Source organism: Rhipicephalus microplus, chromosome 9, assembly GCF_043290135.1.
Source record: "Rhipicephalus microplus isolate Deutch F79 chromosome 9, USDA_Rmic, whole genome shotgun sequence".
Taxonomy (NCBI): domain Eukaryota; kingdom Metazoa; phylum Arthropoda; class Arachnida; order Ixodida; family Ixodidae; genus Rhipicephalus; species Rhipicephalus microplus.
Window position 1 is genome coordinate 54,543,319 of NC_134708.1, and position 24,148 is coordinate 54,567,466.

General features: G+C 46.4%; 2 long non-coding RNA genes across 2 annotated transcripts in view; both read left to right on the plus strand.

The window, feature by feature from the left end:
• LOC142771806 (uncharacterized) overlaps positions 1-24,148 on the plus strand; it is a 578,925-nt gene that overhangs the window by 228,276 nt on the left and 326,501 nt on the right. The window lies entirely within an intron of this gene.
• LOC142771804 (uncharacterized) overlaps positions 1-24,148 on the plus strand; it is a 222,790-nt gene that overhangs the window by 72,783 nt on the left and 125,859 nt on the right. The window contains exon 2 of the long non-coding RNA XR_012886163.1: positions 21,650-21,713. This is a non-coding gene — a long non-coding RNA (uncharacterized LOC142771804). The remainder of the gene's footprint in view (positions 1-21,649; positions 21,714-24,148) is intronic.

The following is a 24,148-nucleotide window of genomic DNA, read 5'->3' on the forward strand; positions in this document are numbered from 1 at the left end:
CGTTCTATTTTGGAATGCACTCTTGTAACTGATGTTCTTGCAGGAGAAGCTGTGTGCTGCGAGGCCTCCGCGGTTTCGTCGGATGGAACTGGTCACGTGACAGTCCGGTCCACGGAAAGGCGGTATTCTTCCCTCGCCTGTGAATGCACTTTTAACAATTGAAATGAAGTCGTTTGTTCTCTTACGACCGCTGCGATAGGTTTGGGTTTGAGATAATTGCTCTTTCCTTTGAATACATAGTAGTGAATTCAGACCTTTAGGTCTTTGCGGCTTCGTGGTATGAATGGGTGGTTGTCTTTCTTTCTTTTTTTCTTAATCCTTTCGCTCTCTTGCTGGCTTCCGAAGAACTCATTCGCAGTACTTTCGTCCATGTGCTTTGAGTTGCCGATGAGTTCGCACTCACACTGGCGATCGCTAGCTTCTTGGCTAGCTCAATTGGCAGGGCGACTGCCCCGGAAAGGCGTTGGTCCCGAATGCAAACACCAGAATAGGACGAATGTTTTGGCAACCAAGGGGCTTTTGTTTCTGTGAAATCTGTGTTTCCTTGTGACTTCGTGCTACTAACTGGTTGTTGTCTTCTTTGTCTTTCATGGCACGTAGGGTGCGTTGGTTGTAAACACGCTAGTCTGGCGTCGGTTAAAAAAAGACAAAAAACTGGTTAGCAATTTGAGTACATAGTACTTTACTATGGGAGAGTATGTTTAGAAAAAGTGGTTAGCGGTATACTCTACTATGGGAGAGCATGAAGTCGTCCCGTGGACCTCACCCTTGATGAGGCCCTGTTGACAAAAATTACGCCTTAAACGAGTTCACGTACAGCTAACAACAACAGCGTTAATCCCACATGGATTTTCAAAAAAAATGGTAACAATTTAGAGTGTCTCAGGTACTGCACTATTGGAGAGCATAAAGCCGTGCAGTGGCCCTCGCACTTGATGAGGCTGCGTGGCAATAATCACGTTGCATTAATGCTTCGCACGCATGTATGCATGAGACGTAGGTCGTCCTTCGACCGCGAAAGCAGCCTCGCACAACTTCCAGCGCACTGCTTCAAGAGCGGGCAAAGCACGCCGTGTTCGGTTCACAAATAATGGGAGTACTACTACCATGGAAGAGAAAAAAGCCTCTCCGTCACACTTCAAAGGATTGATTTGTGTTTAGAATTAGAGGTTAACAATTTATAGCACTAGTTACGCGTCCATGGGAGAGCTTGAAGCCGTCCCGTGAGGTTCACACTAGTTGCGTGTGATTCATGTGCGTTGTGTGTGTTTACATAAAGTGGTTAACGATTTAGACTTCTAGGTACTCTACTATAGGAGAGCACAAAGCCGTCCCGTGGGCCTCACACCTGAAGCAGGCTCGGAGAAATTGTGTGTTCAGAAAAAGTGGGTAACGGTTTGGAGTACTAGGTATACTCTACTATGGGAGAGCATGAAGCCGTCCCTTGGGCCTCACACTTGATGAGGCCCTGGGGGGGGGGGGGGTTAGAAAAAGGGGGTAACGATTTAGAGCACAGGGTACTCTACTATGGGAGAGCTTATAAGCCGTCCCATGAGGGTACTTTCCTACAGAGAAAAAATTGTTACCGTGAAATGTCACCCTGATGGCAGACTATCTCTATAAGGTGGGGCTGATCAACCACTAAGCCTTCTGGCGTCGGCAACTGGATAGAGAAATGCAACAATCAAAAGTGTGCTGGTCACATGAGTATTTTCTCGCATTGTTTTTCGATAAACAATGCTCCTTTGCTTGCGGCGTTGTCACCGATTACCCGATCCTGATACGGGCATTCGATCTTTTATCGAAGTAACTTATAATTTCAAGTTGGCACATTTTGATTGTTGTCTGTAGCAGCGGAACTGTTGCTCTGCGGAGCACGTAGATGTAGGTTTGATTCTCGACATGGGAGAAGGAAACAGTTTGGGGAATTGGATTGGATAAACTTTTATTTGGTCCTCCAAAACACAGATCACAGTTTGGAGGGAACATTACGCAATGCAGTATACTCGGCGACAGCTTTTCTTGGCATTGGAGCTAGAGATCCAAATCACGGGCATTCTACCGCCAGCGAATGCAGTTCCACAACAGCGCCCGTATTTTCATCGTGAAATATAGAAGTTCCTCCTTTATTTTCTACGTGGAGATATTCGAGACTGGACGCAGCTCTCACCTTTATGATAGTCGTATTTACTTTACTTATTCGTTTTGACTTGGCGTTTTTGAAAGCGCGAGAAAGTCCCGCCTTTGTACGTGCACCTCAGTCGCTGTGAGCGCCATCTACATCTACATGGATGGATGGATGGATGGATGGATGGACGGACGGATGGATGGATGGATGGATGGATGGATGGATGGATGGATGGGATGGATGGATGGATGGATGGATGGATGGATGGATGGATGGATGGATGGACGAATGGACGGACGGATGGACGGATGGATGGACGAGTGGATGGGCGGATGGACGGATGGACGGATGGATAGATGGATGTAGTAAGATGGTAAGTTGGGCCAGTTGGTTAGGATCCATCGTGAACTTACTTACAGTGCAACACCAGAAAAATACAGGACAGGGAAGGAGTAAAAGGGAAAGAAAAGACAGCGTCGTCTTTTCTTTCTCTTTTACTCCTTCCCTGTCCTGTATTTTTCTGGTGTTGCGCTGTAAGTTCACGATGGATAGATGGATGGATGGACGGATCGATGGACGGATGGATGAACGGACGTACGGATGGATGGACGGACGGACGGACGGATGGATGGATGGATGGATGGATGGATGGATGGATGGATGGATGGATGGATGGATGGATGGATGGAAGGACGAATGGACGGATGGACGGACGGATGGATGGACGAGTGGATGGGCGGATGGACAGATGGACGGATGGATAGATGGATGTGGTAAGACGGTAAGTTGGGCCAGTTGGTTAGGATCCATCGTGAACTTACTTACAGTGCAACACCAGAAAAATACAGGACAGGGAAGGAGTAAAAGAGAAAGAAAAGACAGCGCCGTCTTTTCTTTCTCTTTTACTCCTTCCCGTTCCTGTATTTTTCTGGTGATGCGCTGTAAGTTCACGATGGATGGATGGATGGATGGATGGATGGATGGATGGATGGATGGATGGATGGACGGATGGATGGACGGATGGATGAACGGACGTACGGACGGATGGATGGACGGACGGACGGATGGATGAATGGATGGATGGATAGATGGATGGATAGATGGATGGATGGATGGATGGATGGATGGATGGATGGATGGATGGATGGATGGATGGATGGATGGATGGATGGATGGATGGATGGATGGATGGATGGACGGACGGATGGACGGAGGAACGGAGGGATGGATGGATGGACGGACGGATGGACGGAGGAACTGAGGGATGGATGGATGGACGGATGTGGCTGTACCATTTTGATTGGGTGGCGGCTAACGCCCCCTAGCCGTAATACTTAGTGAACGAAAACTAGATTTATGGTTTTTTTTCCCTCTAAATGGTGAAGTTTTCCTCTAAATGTTGCAGTGAAGGATTTAATTTTCACTCGTGTCTTGATTGTAGTGACCAATCAGATAACCTCCCTCTAGTTACTTCTACCCGCTTAAAGCCCATTTTGCCCTCCCTATTCCTAAACCCCAGTGCTTTGAAAAACTCTGCGCCATCATCCTGAACTTTATAGGGTAAAGCTCTTTACAGAACATTATCAAGGGTCCGGAAGTTTCCTCCTCCTCTCCACACGCACTGCATACCCCATCTACACCTTCGTATTTGACCCGATAAGTCTTGGTTCATGAAACACTGATGGTACATGCAACGCTAATGGTGCGCCCCCGCCACTTTTCATAGCGTTAAAAGACGCGCGCCAAGACGAACTACTTCGCGTAGTGATACACGTGCAGAAGCTCCACCTCCGTAGCTTTACCTTCAGTGTCAAGAAAAGTTGTCGCCGAGTATAGCAAAGAAATACACCAGGCTCGCACGCGGCAACACTTCACTTGCCGACCTTTTCCCGATAGGACAATGGCCTCTGATTCTTTCGAAGTAGAGATTCATTGTAAGCAAGCCACTTCTTGATCATTCAAAGACCGTCGTTCACTTATCCCTCTATGAAGCCGTGACCGCGTTGCATCAGCGAGGGAGCATCTGTACCCGCGTTCCACGAGTCTGCGTCAGACACTCACCGGGTTCGACGGCACAGAACTGCGAATGCGGCACTCGCTCGTGTAAGGAGACATGGTAAAGAAAACCGGGATAGATGATAACAAAAAAAGGAACAGCAAAGGGAAGAGTGGCGGCCCGCTGATTTATTGTCGGCTAGAGGTCGCCAGTATAGAGGGGTGCGGGAAGCCTTGTGTGGCGGGAAGGGCAGAATCAGGGATGGAGTGTAAGAAAATAATGCTGCAAGAGGCATCGCGAGGGCAACGTTCCCGCCATCGAAGGTAGATGTTGGGAAAGGAAAGGTCATAGGGGGTTTCGGGGAAGGAGGAGCGGAAATTTTTTGGGAAGGAAGAGGTTGCTACGGGTATCTGCGGGGTAAAAGAGGGGAAGTAAATTGAGGACGGCAGAAAGTAACTTAAGACGCGAGAAACCAGCGTCGGCGGGGGAAGCGATGGCTCTTCAAATGAGGGCGAGGGGACCAAGTTTGGAGAGTGGGGGCAAAAGGAGAAGAGGGGAAACGATGCAGAAAAATGAAGTGGCGCTGCTTGCCTCGGTGGCGAAACCGCTCGCTTTCCTTTTCGTGCCGCGGAGGCGGGAAGGAATGCAACCTTCTCTAGACGAAGGTTTCAAGCAAGAAAAAATGCATTTAAAAAGAGGGAGAGAGGAATGGAAAGGCGAAGCTGCCCAACGCGGTTGCTATCCCGCTGCAGAGCGAATTGGTGTGATTTTATTATTTCTCTTTCGGGTTGTTCAACCCGGCGACCCGACAGGGGCAACAGCGACAAAAGCCCCGCGCTGGTTCTGGGAGATGCCGTGTGTAGGGAACGCCAGAGGCGAATAAAGGAGAGCAAGGGAACAGGAATCGCTATTCCGAAGGAGTCAGCGTTTCCTACCTACCCTGTTGTGTTTCCCCCGCTTTTACATTTTTTATTACTTTTTTTTTGCCTACTCAGTCTGCCTAGGCGAACGTAGAAGGCGGTGTTCTCTTTTTTCATTCCGCTTCCCGCCACTTCTTTTTTGTCCACTCCTTGTTTTAATTTAATCTCCAGTGCTCGCGGCATCTCCCAACCATCGCTGTTTTCTGCCTACTCCGCAATGTCCCTCGCCGGGCAGTGCGATACGGTTGCTGAATGCGTTAAGAATGAACGTTGTTCGCGAGGTTGCGGAATCGTGGGTTCGATTGCAACACTCTCGGTTAGCCTCCCGTGGTGTTTTAGTGGTTTCGGTGCTCTACCGCTGACGCGAAAGTGACTGGTTCAAACCCCACCTGGCCACAGCGGCTGCATTTTGATGGACGTATAATGCTAAAGCCACAATCCGGACCCCTCCACTGCGGCGTTTTTCGCAAACATAGCGAGATTTGAGGACGTAAAATTGTTATAGTTATTATTGAACATTACGTGAATATCTGTTGCTATACAAGAGCACTCTGCCTGCGACGTCTCCCGAATTCCTTTCATTCTCGCTTTCAACTGAAAGGTCAGTCAATCGGTCAATCAATCTTTCGATCATTCAGTTGGTCATGATTACTTTCTCCCTTTACTCATTCTATTGCGCCTAAACTAAAGGTATTCGCCAGATTGCCGAATGTACAATTCACGGTTTTCAATAATTTCACTTGATAACGTTCTCGTCCCCGAAGTAAAATGTTTGGCTGCAGTACAGAACTTCGGTGGGCCAGGCAAGACAAGTGCCTGTTTCAGCAATCTAATCTCTACCTAAACGTCCCTACGGTAATACATTTTGTGTAAAACGCGTTGCTCTGACGTATAGTCGGCAGCCCCTCGTGACGAAATCGACAGAACTATCAAACGAGAAACGTGATCTGAAGCTGAAAACTATGGAACTGATGCATGGTCGTGACCTTATAGTTTCTGGATCCGGAAGAATTAGAAAACGGTTTACGAAGTTGCGACAGCGGCCTCTTAAAAAACAGCTCCCAACGGAAATGAGTTGCGCACAGCGTGAATTTTTTTCTTCTTTTTGTACAATTTTTTGCATGTTTTAGGTGCCGCTGCAAGTTTGAAAATTGAGGCTCCAAGATAATATTCCCGAAGTGGATTGAACTTTCATTTGTTTTCCATAAACGGAACGAAATTTTTATTGTAGAAGATAAGAAGCGAAATATTACCATATAAATATATCCGGTGTTTGATGGTTGAAGCAGTGGTGTCATTGGCTCGTGTGAACATCGCCCTGAACGTGCATTGTGGCTGAGTTTCTGATTTATTTTGGTACGTTACTTAAGAGCGAAGAAATTCACACAGTCTGTTATGCTTACGCCCTGTTAGCCATGTTTTCTTCTGTTGTTTCTCGGCCTTTTGCTCTGATCTTCGCCCGATAACGCAATGGCATTCCATTTTTGACGGAAAAGTACAAACGTCCTCGAACTTTTTAACGAGAACTTGATTATAACCGTCTTATAAGGGATAATTATGCATGTCTCGACTTCTGCAGGAGCATATATTGCGAGCAATATGACATCACGTTCGCAGAATTTGCTGCCGAAGAACCGTCCGCGGAAAAACGTTCCTCCCATGGACCGGTCCCTCTATTCACGTGGTGTTTCGAAAAGATAGTAAAGAAACTGCCTGTGTGGTGGAAGCAAAAAAAAAAAACAGCGCTCGTGAAAGAGAACATCAGAGAGGCGATCATTAAAATTACGATCCGGATGTGCGAAACTTTGTCGTCTTCTCTCTTCCTCTCATCTTCTGGCACCGCAACCAAGCCGTAATGCCACAGAACCCTGGTTCAAGTTCTGAAGAATCGAATTATCCGAGAAGACGACCGTGCTTTCCGAGCATGTAGTCAAAGGACCGCTGCAGCGCGGTCATACCCGCGGCCACTGTTGAATAATGTAATCCTCATGAATATTCTGCCGCGGTTGTCACGCTTTTCAGCGATGAAAAAACGCTGATCGATACCCCCCCCCCCCTCTCCCGGTTCACCCAATCCGCTCATTTCTTCAGTGGTTGACGCCGTGCTATATAGGTTGTTCATGTATTCGCTCGGATGAACAACTTTGTAGCACTGATGTGCGAGACCACAGGGCAAGGACTGCTCGCGGAGTGCGAATATTTGAAAGCTATACGTCAGTCTGGTTTATTTTGTTTGTCTCGTTCGGTGGCTAGACTTGGATTCGTGCCACCGTATATATTCGCGAGCACAATGCCGGCGAGTACAGTAACCCAGCACCAGGGAACAAGCCCAATGTACATGCTTCGAGTGTGGCTTTGCGAATTGAGAAATAATTTATAAAGGCTTGATCTAAATCTTCCAACTACCAGACTAATGACCCCCGGAAATTTTTTTTGTTTTTTTTTTCATCTAAGGAATACATCAATGGTTCACCCTTTTCGAGCACAACTTTTTTATTTGGCTGTGAGACTTGATGATGGACGACTATCACTGCAAATTACAGTTAACGTCTAACTGTCACTGCGACAGTTAGACGTACCTTTGTACGTCTAACTGTCGTACAAAGGTACGACAGTTAGACGACACAAAAGACATGGCAAAAAGAATTAACCGGGGGGTTTCGAAGTCTACGTCATCGGCAAGATGAACCACATTTACATCATTTCCAAACCTTATTTTGACTTAATCTGAAGCGAGATAGACTACCAGGGGGGGGGGGGGGGGGAGAAGGGTGATTGCTGTGATGCAGGGTTGTGGTATCCCGCCTTTCCTATGGGGTGGCTGCGTGCGATAACACTTGATGCTTCTCATTGATAATTTTATATTTGCGATTGAAGTGAAATAAAGTTAAGTACTACTTGTTTCCTGTAGTCTAACCTCCTTAGCTTTTTACTTGGCGCTACTACCAGACCTTGCTGTCTGTCGTCGTTTCCGTGCTTGATTTTCTCCAGGGACATCTCTACGTGTCTGATAGTTACATCACCTCAATGGCTTCGCGCTGACTCGAAATATTCTTGCTTTCTTTGCGAGCCACTCAAGCTAGAACTACTCTCGCGGATCTCTCCACCCCGATGGGAAGCTATTATGCCACCGTTGCTTGGGTGATGCATTTACAGAGGGTGTACTCGTTTCGCATCGGTATATATGGAGGACACCTCTATACATGCGACTCCTGCGAAACTGAAGAGGCAATCGAACACGTCTTGAGCCGCTGCGCTTGCTATGACACACAGCGACACCCAATCCCGATGCTTTCGCAACCACTGAACTCGAGACCAGTTTCCGTAGAGAAAATTTTAGGACCTTGGTCACGTGCTTCGAGAGCGTAAGGAAACTAAAGCGTAAGGAAACTAAAGCGCTTCTGAAATTTGTGAACTCAGCTAATCTGAGCGAATGCAAGTAAACAGAATGCCACCCCCACCCTCCCCTTTTTATTCAAGTGTCTTCTGATTGCGTTCATAGCTGTGCGTTTCTTCTGTCTCTATTCTCGCCAATTTATCCTTTCCCCTGGTGGAGGGTAGTAAACCAGACGTGTGTCTGGTCAAGTTCCCTGAAATTTCATGCTTCTCTCTCTCTCTCTCTCTCGGAAAGCTAGGATCGCCAGGAGGCTTTCAGCATGCAGCATACATGGATGACAAGCTAACCGCCTCGATAGGTTCAAACATAGAGGACACTGGCACTGCGATCTTTGAGCGACCATGGGAATGATGGGTAGAATTGGATTAGCCTAGTCTTCGTACTTGCGGGTTTCAAACTCACCTGTGGCTTTGTTAATATCTGCGTTTTGGTTTTGTTTCCATTGAAAGAATAGACAAATATAAACTTCGTGAGCCGATTTGAAATGGTAAGCCTAAAGGCCGAAGTAGTGAAAAAGTAGCGAAGTGTAACTGCTGGATATTTGCTTAACGTCCTTTCATTAGGAAAGCAACTGCAAGCCCCGCGAAGTCAACCGTAGCCGATAGTATGAAAGTTGCACAAATACATGTACTACCCATCATTATCATGTTCGCTGAAGCGCCTTGTGTGGCAGTTCCCATAGTGACTATAGCGCCAGAGTTCAGCCTAGCGTAGTTATAGGACACTCTAAGGGTTCAGGCGCAAGTTAGCGAAACCACGTGCACCTCACCTCGCGGGATAAGTGCCCGAACGTTCTCGAACGCTTCGCCATTGATGCGATCCGTCGCCGAGCACATTTGAAAGGCGAGGCGAGCTCTCACGCGCAAGGCCATTTTCTGGACGTTGTCGTGTATGGTGCGTCGGACGCTTCGCAAGTGAGGCGCGACAGTGACAAGGTCCCCTTCGATCGCAAATTGCTTTCGCTTGTCTGTGGCTGCCGGTGCAGCTGACGAAGTCTCGGAGAAGCTAGTCGGGCGTGAAGGGGCATGCTAGCGACACTATAGCGTTGAATAAGTGGCACTGAAGAACGGAGAACAACAACAAAAAATGGCTGCTGTCTGATGGAGTGTGTTCACTCGAGTATGCCAAGCAATGCACACGTTTTTTATTCTTTATAGTCCATGTGTTGTAAGGTTGTGTTTCGTTTTGCGCAATGTGCCCTATTTCTTGTGTGCGTGTGTGTGTGTGTGTGTGTGTGTGTGTGTGTGTGTGTGTGTGCGTGCGTGCGTGTGTGTGTGTGTGTGTGTGTGTGTGTGTGTGTGTGTGCACGTTATGTACGTTCACTTTGTGTGTGTGCGTGAGCACTAGCTCCTCTAGAGGACTGCGTAAGATGCTAGCGCCATATATATCGCTATTGAAGCATTGCAAGCTCAAGAGGGAAGGCGATTGGGAGAAAGAAATGCGTAGGACCACCAAGAGATCAAGAACAAAAGAAAAGAAATACCACAGCGCGTCGTACATCGGAATGGGCCGCACGGGACGGCCCGACTTTTACGACTCGCGAAAGGGCGACAGCCAGCAGCTATGGGTGAGATATACAGGCAGCTCGAGAAGTGGGGTTGGTGACAGGGTATACAGATACTCTTGGATTTCGGAGCACGGCATCCATGCACTCCCGAAGTCGTGTCAGTTCTTTTTTTTTTTCCTTTACTCAAAGTAACCGTACGTACCCTATTCTGTGCTGTGTATACTTTTGTTGCACTTTATCATTCTCCACACTAGCGGTGCAGCGGCCGCTAGCACTCTATTTTTGTACTTCGATGTTTATATTGCCCGTTGTCTACAACGACCTTCTGCACCACAACCGAAGCTGTTACGGGAACAGATGCACTCTTGCGGAAAGCTCGGACTGAGTTTCAGTACCTTCTCCGCTAGTAGCGTTTACTTAAGGTCGTAGTAAAAATGATACCTCGGTTATACGTTTTCAAGCAACCATATGATTATAAGCCACACTGTACTAGCAAGCTTTGAAACTTTTGACTATCCGATATTGTTCCACGTGAACTGGCACTGTACAGTATGCGCTACAACAGAAGCATTCTGGTTCCACAGAAAGGCGGTAGCCGCGGCCGGGATAGCAACCGTGACTTCCAGGTCAGTGGCTGTGCACCGTACTTAGTTCTCCACCATGGAGGACTGCAGTCATAGTATATCACCAGGGACATTAGGGAATCTGAACAAATTCTTAGTATTCGTTATTCGGTATAGCCGAGCACTTCGAAACGCCTTCGGTTCACAATTTTATTAACGCGATAGCGTTAGAGAGCACGTGTCGCAGAAATCCCGCCGTCGGCGTCTGCCCTTTTGGTTGTGAGCGAAAAATCGTCTCTGCGTCTGTGAGCGAAAAGCAAGTTACAGACATCACCGCGGGAGGTCACTACTTGTCCACGAGTGCGCACGCGGATCACACTGAGAAAGTCGCGCATTCGAAGAAAACAAAAAGTCACCATGTCACGAGGCGCGGTAGCTTTTTTGCCCCTGCCAATCTCTCTGCTTAGCTTCCAGCGCTTTCGTCGGGACGAGAGAAAAGATAGTGCAATTGCAGCATGCGACAAAGCTTTGTAACTCCACTCGCACTGGACGAATTCTTAAAATTTTTGCGGCGTGGAATTCGTGAGGCAATAAGCTCTTCTAGTGAATTCATTCTATGTTTACTTAAAGAAGTGTTTCAGGGCCCCTTCAACGCGTTTTGATCGACAGGTGTCACGACGAAAACGAGCCCATTCGGCGATTTGTAGGCGCATTTGAGAAGCCTCAAACAACGTCGACAAAGGCCGGGATGGTGCAGCCATCGCCGCTAAAAACACACAGGAACTTTCAAACGGCTCCAAAAATGGACAACCATGCCTATCTAGCGGGAAACATATCATGCCTATCCAGAGGCGTTGATCAAGCAAACAGCCAACGCTAGATAATGTGCTTCCATTTGTGAGGCATGGTGAGACTCTTCACGAGCAGGCGAGCGTGCAGCGTGTATCTTGGAGGCCATGCGACTCTCGCTTTAGATGAAAAACCTGCATGTGCCATTCGAGCGTGCACGTTAATACAATCTACTGTGTGCGTGTGTGCGTGCGTGCGGGTGTGTGTATGTAACAAAACACATTAATAAGTATGCACTTAGCGGTTGAAGGGCGCACTATGGTCCGGATTCCGCTATCGCGTTCAACTCCTAAAGGCGAAGCTTAACGGTCCCCCAATCTTTATATCGATTTTTCCGTTCGATGAGTTTGGTGCTGCATTTTTTTTTTGTCGTTCGCGACGAGGGTGAAATTACCATCGTGCATTTGCGTGTGCAGCGGCTAATACGAAGGAGGAGGCCTTATCCTCGCCTATCCTTGCCGGTGTTTTTTCTATCGTCCAGTCCCGACGCTTCCCCGGGCTTCCTTATTGGGTAGCAGAAATAAGCGGCTTCCCGAAGACCAAACCCACTATCTCTGAGAGTAAATGTATACTTAGGACAAAATTCACTTTCGGTTTACCATGAACAACTAAAAAAAACCAATAAGACTACTAGCCAGATAGTCTTACGTTCGCTCGAAATATGCCTGGTGTGCCACAAGCATGCCGAGTTGCATCTTAAACATATTTTTGTATACATTTTAAGCCACAACGTTTGGCGAAAACAAGCAGCTAAGCGACTCGCCGCGCCTAAGTACTCGATGTGCCGCTAGACGTCGTACCCACAAACTCATAGAAACTGCAGATCCATACTTACCGAAAAGACAGAAAGAAGCTGGACTTTACAGCAAGAACGCTGGGAACGCGAACCGCAGACGGTAAAAAAAAAAAAAGCGTTACCCGTGAAAAGGAACAGCCAGACACGAAATCGACAAAACGGCGAGGGAGAAACTGTAAGGACGAGAGAGAGCGAACGACAGCCTTACGCCTCCTGACAAACGCGCCAACAAAAGCTGTACATACGGCCGGACGTACCACTATACACCGAAATTCTTTTCACTTTGTTTGCTCTGTAGGTATACATATAATTTTATTTCTTGGGCATCCGTATGATAGGCCCCTTGTACGAATGGCAGCTGCAGTAAGGGGAACGACCACTGTGGTTTCGAAAAAGAAAACAAAAAACGTGGAAGATGTAGAAGAAGAGAAGGACAAAAAGGGGAAGAGGGTTTATTGAGAGGGAGACAGGGAGATGTTTAGGATAAAGAGTGACTCGAACTGCTTCGAACGGCTGTTTTCAGTCGATCCGGCTCAAAGAAGGGAAAAGGGGAAAAACAGAGAACAAGCGAAGAATCGGGAAAACAAGCGGCTCGTTTTTGAAACCGAAAACAGGGAACGCGGGAAAGGGCGATGCGACAGAGCAAAAATGGCAATAAAAAAACTGGCAAATGGTTGGGGACGTATGGACGAAAGATTAGGGAGTGAAAAGAAAAAGGTATGGGATGTAGAGAGATCTATGCGGAGACCGTTCGGCAACCCCCCCCCCCCCCCCACCCATTCTTCTTCACTGCGGCTTTGTTGTGTAGTACACGCACACACACGAAATGTCGTGCGCGCAAGCCGAATGTGCGTCGAAACCGCACAAAACCTTCGGCGCTGTTTTGCTGTGGACGGCATCGATACCGCTGACGGTTATTAGAAACGCAGAAGCGGGTATCCTCCTTGCTTGCTTGCGGCGACGCGACCGATGGGATGGCACTGTCGGTGAGCATTGTTGGCACTTCGACAGCTTGAAGGGTGTTGTCCCCCTATGGCCCAACCGAGTCGCTGGAGTGTATGAGATAAGACGAGTGCGATCAGCGGGTGAGTTTAATGCGAAGGTGTTCTTGAAAGTCTTGTAAATGACGCTGCGGATTTGATGTTCGATCTGCGTGGAATTCATGCGCTGCGGAAGTATAAAGGAACATTGATGCAATGCTGGTAGCATAAACGGCAGCCTTTCTTGAGGACCTTCGACGGAAATATTTTGGTCTGTCTGTCTGTCTGTCTGTCTGTCTGTCTGTCTGTCTGTCTATCTGTCTGTCTGTCTGTCTGTCTGTCTGTCTGTCTGCCTGTCTGTCTGTTCGTTTGTCTGTTTGTCCACCCTAACGATACCTCAAACGGCATCGAACGGGCAACCCCATCCGCAGCGCCCACCAATATTGCTCAAGGTTTAGCGTTCATAGTTGTGCGATTGTCAATTAAAAAAAGCAAATATTGCGCATATCTGAGGCGCCATAGAAACATGTCCATGTTTTGAATGTCTGCCTTTATATTAAAATATGCACACACAAGTAACTCTAAAAACTGTAGCGTTTAACGCGCTGCGCTGACAGTGCAACGCAATGCTCAAGAAGGTTTTTCCAACTATTTGTACGACGGCACGGTGGTGGCACCTGCCCGTAGCTTTCCTTTCTACGCCTTATCACCTCCGTAGCTGGCGCGCATCTTTCTCCGCGGTCGCGCACGCCTTCGTTTTCGAAGATAACTGCCAGATGGCGCTCGTGTCTAACGTGCCTAGATGCGTTTGTTCGCCTCCGTTACATGCTCGAGGCACTCTAACGCAGCGCCTTCAGAATACCATTCACCGATTTTCTTGCGCAGAACATCAAATAAACATTTTGTTAACTCTCTCCAAATGCATTACTATCGTCTTTCGACGACATTTACAGTGTAACAAGTAGATTCGGGCCAATTGTTTAGACATTAAATCAGTTTCGTTGCCAATAACTTTTTAAAGCACTTAAATGTAATTGAGTTACATTACATTTTACAGCTCGCTGAATGTAATGACGTCAAACTACTGTTTCGGAAAATCATGAGTTAGGCTTAATTACTTTGGCAAAGGTTCATTTTATATACTTCAAGTGCTGAAATACAAGAAGTTCTTGTTCCTATTCCCGCAGTTAATTCTCGACCCTTATATAACAAATGTTTGTTATATCTCTTTCCCTTGTTGGTCACTTTCCCTTGTTGGTGGAAATGAAAATAAACATGCCATGTTATGGCGAAAAGTTATCTTGAAAGAAATGAGTCATTTTCCAGAATTCATTCGCTTGAAGTTATTCATTACATTGCCAAAATATTACCCTGAAGAAGCAGCGCATTAGATCACTCATTGCAGCAGGAATTACTGCTTCAATTGCTTTATTGTAACAGCACTTCCACCAATTAGGTCGTCTGGCAGAGGGATTAATCAAGAAAGCGCCTGATTGACTACACTACGCGGGAATATTAGGAAAAGAGAATGGAACTATCTAAGAGGGACGAGAAGAGGGGGAAAAGGATGTGCTGTGAATGCAGGAAGCGCGAAAGCACGTTCACTGCCAGAATGTGTCAGTTATCAACAGCAGGGAACATGTCTAAACACTGCGCTTCTTTCTTCACTTGTAGGAATCTCGCAGCTTCATGCACACTATTTAAGGTAGCTATAGCACTGAGAGGGAAAGTACAGAAATTCAGACTCTCGCTTGAAAATAGATACTGGGCTCTTATCGAGAAAACCAGCCTTAACGTTAACGCGATGAATCCTAATCTGGCGAGTATCGCTACGGAGTGTGCAGTGAAAGTTGGAGGTACGGAAGTTAGACAGTGCACTAGCAAGGAGTGCCAGGAAACGAAACACCTTATTAAGAAACATCAAAGCACGAAAGCCTCAAGTGTAACAGACAAAATAAAGTTGGCGGATCTTTTGAAGTTGATAAATAAGCTGAAAGATATCCGATGTACGAAGGTATACCATGAAGAGAATTGAACATGCTCTAATGAACGGAAAAAGCGTCAAAGCAGGGAAGAGGAAACATGTAGTAGGCAAAAACTACATGTTTCCACATGTGGTACTAAGGGACAAAAAAGGCAAAGCAACTACCGATAGCATAGGATAGTTAAAGTAGTCGAGAAGTTTTACAGTAGACAAGACTGCCACCATCATGAGGTGAAAACCAGGAGCAACCCAGATGACACCCCACCACTATTGACAGAAGTCAAGAAAGACTTGGAGGGAATGCAAAGATGGAAAGCTGTTGGTGAGGGTTAGGACACATCAGGTCGGCTGAAAGAGGGAAGAGAGGTTGTGTTAGAAAAGCTTGCCGCCCTGTTAACAAAGTGTCAACTGATTAGGGGGGGGGGGGGGGGGTACCAGACAGAATTTTGGAAGAATGCTAACACCATCAAAATCCAAAGAAAGGGGACGACGAGAAGTTGAAGAAATACAAGCTGATCAGCTTGCTCTCCGTCGTATACAAGCTATTTACAAAGGTAATTGTTAACAGAGATGAGACAACATTAGAATTCAATCAACCAAAGAAATAAAAAAGGATTTATAACAGGCTACTCAACAATTTAGCACATTCATACTAGCAATCAGGTGATACAGAAATGCTCATAATAAAGCCAACCACTATACATAGCCTTTATAGATTACGAGAAGGCATTTGATTCAGTAGAAATAGCAGCAGACATGCAGACACTGCGTAATGAGGGCGTCCATGAAGTATATATAAACATCCTGGAAGAAGTCCTGTAGACTTCTTCCTACAGACTTTCAACTGCCACCATAGAGCCCCATAAATAAAGTGACTGAATACCAATAAGGAAGGTTGTAAGACAAGGGGATACGATCTCCCCAATGCTATTCACCGCTGTATATAAGAGGTTTTCAGAACCCTAAACTGGGAAGAGTTAGGAATAAGAGTTAATTGTAGGTACCTTAGTAACCTGCGCTTCACCGATGACACTGCATTGCTGAGTAACTCAGGGAACGAACTGCAATTTATGACTACCGAAGTAGACAAGGAAAACAGAAAGGTAGGTATTAAAATTAACCTGCAGAAAACTGAAGTAATGTACAACTTCGAAAGAGAACAGCGCTTGAAGATAGGTAACAGTGCACTGGAAGTGTAAAAGGGTACGTCTACCTAGAGGACAGGTAGTAACCGCGCAGGCAAACCATGAGATTGTGAAGTAACTTGAAGAATAAGAATGGGATGGAGTACATTCGGCAAGCACTCTCAAATCATGATTGGCGGATTGCCACTATCTCTCAAGAGGAAGGTATATAACAACGGCATCTTGTAGGTACTTACCTACGGAACAGAAACCTGGAGACCTACAAAGAGGGTTCAGCTTAAATTGAGGATGACGCAGCGAGCAATGGAAAGAAAAATGGTAGGTGTAACCTTAAGAGACAAGAAGAGAGCAGAGTGGATTAGGGGACAAACGGGGGTTAAGGATATCATAGTTGAAATCAAGAAGAAATGGAGATGGGCAGGGCATGTAGCACGTAGGCAGGATTACCGCTGGTCATTAAGGATAACTGACTGAATTCACAGAGAAGGCAAGTGGGTTGCGGGGAGACAGAAAGTTAGGTGGGCAGATGAGATTAGGAAGTTTGCGAGTATAAAGTTGCAGCGGCCAGCAGAGGACCGAGTTGACTGGTGGTTCATGGGAAAGGCCTTCGTCCGGCAGTGGACGTAGTCATGATGATGATGATGATGATGATGATGATGATAGTAAAGTATCTCTTTACGTTTAGTATAGTAAAGTTGTGACGCAATCTAGGAAGGGTATAACCTGTAGGAGGGAAACTGGAACGTACACAGACACGGCAGTACACACTAAGCCGACAGCAACTCCACACGCTATTTTTAAAAGATAAAGGGGTCCCTACTCTCATTCCTTGGCTCGCAAAGAGGAAGGAAACAAGCAAGTAAAATTGTTACCGCGTCCAGTGTATTCTGTTGTGATGGCGTTTTTATAATGAGGTATGCCTCGCAGTAAAACCCAATATTTCATACACATCGGCAACAACAATCGAAATATCGATTCACACATCATTTTTTTTAAGATTACCGTTATTCTGGGTGTGATCGTTCTTCATATTAGAAATATTTCTCTAGCCGCACACTATTGTTGTGGCACGGTGCAGCTACCGGTATATTTTTTTCTTTCACGCTTTATATAAAAAACGATAACACCAAGAATAAGAGCCCGCATTATGTACGCACAGAACGCATATCTTTTCCATCTTTCGATCCGCCTCGGGCCCTGTCTATTGTAAAGGGGTTCACATTAAACAAATGTTGGAAACACGCCGTGGACGCCCCAATGCCATTAATAATGTATTCAGTGGACAAATTCTCGTGTGCGTAGGCTGTGGTCCTTGTCCGGAAATAAAAATAAATAAACGGGAAAAGGGTGAGACACATGATCGAACTGTCCGCCTCAGAAATCGAAAAAAAAAGGCGAATGAAGTAAGCCAGAAGATATAGGATCTTTACATTACTTTTTTAGAGCAAAAGGCGAGCAAAGCAGTGAATCAAAGAATGAAAAGTAATGCAAATGAAACAATACCAAAAGGTTTAAATAACACGACATGATGAAGTATTTCATTTTAAAAAATGGGGGAAGGCGTGTTGTTTAAACAGAGTTAAGAGAACAAACAGTGACACAACGGGGTTCAGATCAGGGATCCGGGCTTATTGAAGTAAAAAAAAAGGCTAAAAACTAGTTACCCGTAAGAAAAGTGAGAAAAAAGGAAAAGCTATCTTACACCCATTGTCCTTTCAAATTGGCAGAGCGCCAACAAACAACACAACTTAGTACTTCGAACGCAAAATATAATAATAATAATAATAATAATAATAATAATAATAATGTAATTACAGATTGAATATAGGAGCTCTTTTTTTCATTGTCGAAGGTATAGTCAGTGATATGCAGCAGACGCCTCCACAGTTTCTCGGAGATAAAGTAAAGCAGCCGGAACATTGCCGACAACGGTATGTGTGTAGAAAACGACGAAAGATATCCGAGAAGGGGTGCCAGTACTCAATATAAATTCAAGCGAATAAAATTTACAACCCCCTCTCTCCATCACGTGTTATACTTGAGCGGTAACAGCGCTGCCTCGTTGCAGTGCACACGTATTGGTACGCGCTATTGCTCGAGATAACCACGTATGATGTTCCAATGACTGTGGTCTCTGAATATAAAGTTGACTCATACCTACACGTTCGAGTAGAAATTACCCCTATATGGCTTTAAACTCAAAGCTGTGGAAGCGGACGTACTGGCCTAATAATTAGGAGATTTCAAAGTTTTACCTGTGGGGTTGAACGCGATAGTTTGCACTTGAAACACTTGGTGCATGAAACCTTTTCGAATTTGCTATGCACAAACTACATAGTCCTAAAGGAATAGGCGCATTAGCATGTGTGCTTTTTTTTTAGTTGGTTACGGGCTTTCAAGCACGTAGCCATTATGATAACCACATATCTTGACGCCCATTGACAATGAAATCTTATTTCTGCAATATTTCATGTTGCATTGTGAAGCGTGTATACAGAACGCGTGTGTTTGTAAAGCATGAAAGCTACTTTCACTGCATTTTCAAACAGAAGATGCTCTTTTCATTGTTTTCAAAAGACGAGGCGCATCCGTGTGGTATAACATACGCTTGCCACGTAAACTACGCAGGCTTGATACCCACTCGGACCCAAACAACCTTGATTCGGTTCCCACTCTGCTCCAGGATTTTTCATCATTTATTTACTTTATTTGCATCGTTCTAGATTTTTCGGTTATGCATAACATGATGATTTTTCGCTAACAACCAATGACGCCGACACCGACGCTGACACCGACAACGGAGTTTATGCGGAACGAGCTCTTTAACGTTATCGCGCTAAATTACCCTGTTTAAATCCATGAGCACTGTACGTCGTCTCACTGTGATGCGCCCGCCTGTACCGCTCGTAATTTTGATGTGCCCACCTGTGATGTAAGTTAAGAACTGCGCACTTACAAAGCTTCACCACATGATTATCACAATGGTCCCAGAAGACCCAAAGAAAGAAAGTAAAAAAGGGCACCTTGACTTTTTTTTTTGGCTTCTGACTCCTCACGGATATGTATTCCTCTGAAAAGACGCACACTCTCTTTTGATGTCATTAAGTGTCGTGGCCGTCAAGTTAATTACTTGGCAGTTTTTACCCGCAATTACTATGTAGGGGATAATTTTATCACAAGCGCTCACTACCTAACACTAAGTAAGCACCACTAGTTTTTTTTTTTTTTAAGTGCAGCAGTACATTTATCTCTTGTGGAATCATGCCAAATATCTCTAGAATGCTGTCCTCACAGGATATATTAGACGAATTTATGTGCATTCACACAGAGTTCAAAGAATAAACAGGGTGTCCCTATCAGTACGACATGGCTTTGAAACGAACAAACGAACCAACAAACACATGAACGAACAAATGAACGAACGAACAAGCAGAACGTGTTGAGCATTTTGTCGTTATCTAATTAACTAATATGCTAACTGGCAACAAACAAGTAAATACCTGGAGCCGGCTAGCTCACTAACTAACTGATAAACGAACGAACAAATACGGGCCAAGTTCGGCAACGTAGCTTTCCCAAAACTCTGCGAACAGTGCCATATAAACGGTATATACAGTCTCAAAAGCTTTGCCGAAAGTCTACCGAATTCCGTGGAAATCTACAAAAGGGTAAACTTCACCGATGTAGGCTGCGCTGAGTTATATTGCCAGCAAATAGATGTTGTGAACAGCTGTCCACATGTTGTGAACAACTGCTCACAACATGACAAGAGTGAAAAAAATACACGAAGCCCGCTTTTGTCTGAAACTTCCTAAAGCACATCTCCACCGGTTCGTTGACATTACATGACCGATTCGATTCCAGCTGTCCGCAGCACAATGGACACACCAAACAACAACGCGACGTGAGATCAACTACCTCTGAAAAGTGAGCTTCCTGATAAGCGCTGGCGGAGCATGCGATTGAGAGAGAATGCACATAAACGTAGTAAGATAGAATTGGATAGCCTCCACCGTGAACAAGTTGAATAGAATTCTGAACTGGTCTGATAGGGAGACTGTTTTGACGGCTCGAACAATGCAAGCGCTGTTGTGGCAACATGGACTTGGGGCTTCCTCAGTTTCGATTAGCTGTTCCTCTCAGTAACGGTCAAACAGAAAAGGAGTTTATGAAAAAAAAAAAACTTTCGAGAGGATGGAAATATGATAAAGAGAGTTATTCAGAGTTCTAGTATAGTCTCTGGAGTATTTGAATTACGCTCGAAAAAAAGAAAGGCATGAGTTTGTGCAGAACCCAGGTCAACTGCCAGGTGTCAGCATCAAGTCGTCGGTGGAGTGCGTTTCCGTGCATAGCGTTGCATTTTCAGCGCAGCCTAAGACATACAATTGTTTTTAGAATTACCTATCTACGCATTTTTTAGTAAAGGAACGCACCATTTAACACTTATAGATGTGGTGCCTCAGATGTGCGAAATAATTGCTTTTTGATCGAGAACGCTCATAAGTATGAACGCAGCCACAAGTTCAAGATGGCTGGGCTTGAACGTTGGCCGGGTGGCCAAATCGTGTGGCAGACAGAGAGAAGAAAATAAGTGTACATTTAAGGGCTCGTATTTTTAATTTTTTATTAGAGACAATGATAAATAGATCAGACAATCATGCCAAGCAATGTATTGTGGATGTTATTGAAGTAATCGCAATGTAAATGAGAATAAATGGACGAAAATATATCTTGCCCTGTGCTTGCGACCGAACCTGCAACCTTCTAATAACGCGTCCGATGCTCTACGAACTCTGCTACCACGGCGGCTATCTCCCCCGTCCGCTTTAAGGGGTATATATGTGCATTAAACGTGGCAGCGTCAGTCAGCGCCACAAGTAGCTATGGTGACTGCCAAGAAGTATCCCAAAAAAAGACTATCCACTTTAACTTATATACTCCAGACTTGCCAGGTAAATGACTCTCTTCAAAGGAAACCGTTTACTCTGATTTGGGTCCCACGATTCTAAAAAGCGAGCGCGAGGCAATGTGAGGTGCTTTCTCACCTGCACGTGCGTTGAAGCCATCATTCTCACAGTGAACCTTTTTTTTTTTATGAATGAGTGAGATTTGCCCGCGTCCGCCTGCGCGTGTGTGACGCCGGGCTCCTTCGTTCCATTAGCAAACAGGCGCTGTTAGCGCCCACGTAGCCAGAGACCTCCACTACGGCGTCGCTCATAATCATATGGTGGTTTTGGGACATTAAACCCCGCATATCAACCAATGAATCAATCAATAGCCCAGGTAGCCAGTGTGCTTTCGAAGTCTGATAATCTCGCCACGCCGCGTTTCATGGTGTGGTTGCCTTCTTTTTCCTAATGGTATTACTTTTCGATTCCTTGCAGGATGAAGTTGGTGCCGTTGGTAGCGTTCCGTTCACCACCTGGTGGCAGTGGCATGACAGTGGTGGTGAGTGATGGAACTCCTACTCTGTAATCGGCGGCCATTCGCAACTGTTCTCTGTTTAGACGGCCGCATCCAGAAAGTTGCAGCTGAATAGTATATTGTTTTTCTCACCTTTATTCCAATAACACTTTTTCCTCTTTTCCTGTTTATGCTGTTATATATATATATATATATATATATATATATATATATATATATATATATATATATATATATATATATATATATATATATATATTGTAGCGAAGCCTCCGAACTATGAGATGGGTCGAACTCTTGAGTACCTTCTAGTGGGGCTACCCAACAAGGACGCCGCTCGCGCTGAGAGCCCGTGCTTGGCTGTGACTGTCGCCATTGTATATTCTCGCTCGTTGCCGGCTAATAAACGCCTTAACAATTTGGTGGAGGTGCGGGGCAGCTCCCCACCACGAGCTGCAACGCTTGCTGGCTTGGAGGCCAGTTGTGACCAAGTGGCGTTGATGGCAGAACTGAAGTCCTTTATTCGTGAGGAAATCGCGTGTCAGTTCTCCCTCCTGCCCTTTTCCCACCAACCTGCTGTTCAACAATCGGCTACTACCCTTCTCCCTCCCATCCGCCGAGCGATTGAACAGGAAATAGCGGAGGTAATGCCTGCTTACCACCCCCAACAGCCTCCGGCTCCTGCGTCCCTGAGTTACGCGCAAGTGGTCGCCAGGCCACCCCAAGTCGTTCAAGCACCCGCCCCTCTGACCTACGCTGAAGCTGCTGCACGACCTCCGTCCGTTGCAGCGGGTATGCCCGCTACGTATGTTGACGTAACCCCTCAGCCTCAGCTTCAGTCCACCATGCAGCCACCGTTCCGTCCATCAGCCCTTGCGACATGGGTGAGACCTACCCCGGTGAACAGATGGCGCACACCCGACAACCGGCCCATCTGCTTTGCCTGCGGTTACGCCGGTCACGTGGCCCGTTATTGCCATCGCGTACAGCCGGCTCTAATTTCTTCACCTGTTGCTGGCCAACTCAGCCGTCCTTATCGCGAAGAACCGCCGTTTATGCCACCTCGATCTCGCCCAGGTCCATCTCGAAGATCACCGTCTACACGACGCCGTTCCCTGTCTCCCATGCGGCCAAGTGCGGCAGCTCATGAGCGGGAAAACTAGTCGTCGCAGTCCCTGAGGCAAGGACTGCGACGCTATCGCAATGTGAAAGCCCTCAGAGCAGCCCCTCGAATGTCATTGACGTGCTTGTGGACGGTGTTTGTGCATCGGCTCTTATTGACACTGGAGCTGCCGTATCAGTTATGGACGAAAAACTCTGCCGCTTACTTCGAAAAGTGACGACGCCACTTTCTGGGTTATCCCTCCGTACTGCAATTTTGCACCGGATTCATCCTACAGCAGGGTGCACAGCTCGCGTTGTCATCCAGGACGTTCTGTATGTCGCCCAGTTCATCGTCATTCAGGCATGCTCTCATGACGTCATCCTGGGATGGGGCTTTCTCTCCCGCCATGACGCCGTCATCCATTGTGCCGCCGCCGAAATTGAGCTCTCACCCTTCTCGCATTTGACGCCAGAAGACAGTCCCCCGACACTGAGCAAGATTCTAACGAAAGACGATACAACAGTGCCTCCAAACTCGACGATGGCTGTGTCTGTCTACTGCGCTGGTCTCTCCGACACCATTGGACTTTTTTCGCCATCTGACCGCGCTTGCAGCAGGAAAGGGTTGCTAGTACCTTTCGCGACCGTGCAGGTTAACCAGGGCAACACTGCTATTTTTGTAACCAACCCGTTCCCGTACGCTGTTACCTTGCTTCGAGGGGAATGTCTCGGCAGAGTGGAACCAGTCGACGACGCACAAGTCCTGGACGTACCCGATGACACGCGCGCTCCCAGGTCGTGTACCATCAATGCTGTTTCCACTTCTGATTCGTCATCTGCTGATGTATTTGGCCCCTCCATCGCTGACAACCTTACGGCCGTACAGCGTTCCCAACTTCTGGACCTGTTACAAGAATATCGTTCTTCTTTCGATGTCGGGCGAAGTTCTCTCGGTCGCACGTCCGTTGTTACGCATCGCATCGACACTGGTGCCCATCCACCTTTACGGCAACGTCCATATCGCGTGTCGCCTGCGGAACGTCGAGTAATTAATGATCAGGTTGACGATATGCTCCGACGCGGCGTTATTCGGCCCTCCGACAGACCATGGGCGTCTCCTGTCGTTCTTGTTGCGAAGAAAGACGGTTATGTGCGGTTCTGTGTGGACTACAGACGGCTCAATAAGATCACTCGCAAGGATGTTTATCCATTGCCACGCATCGATGACGCGATTGACAGCCTTCATGGAGCCGATTTTTTTTCTTGTCTCGATCTGTGCTCGGGGTACTGGCAAGTACCCATGGCTGACGACGCTCGACCAAAGACCGCCTTCGTCACGCCAGACGGCTTGTACG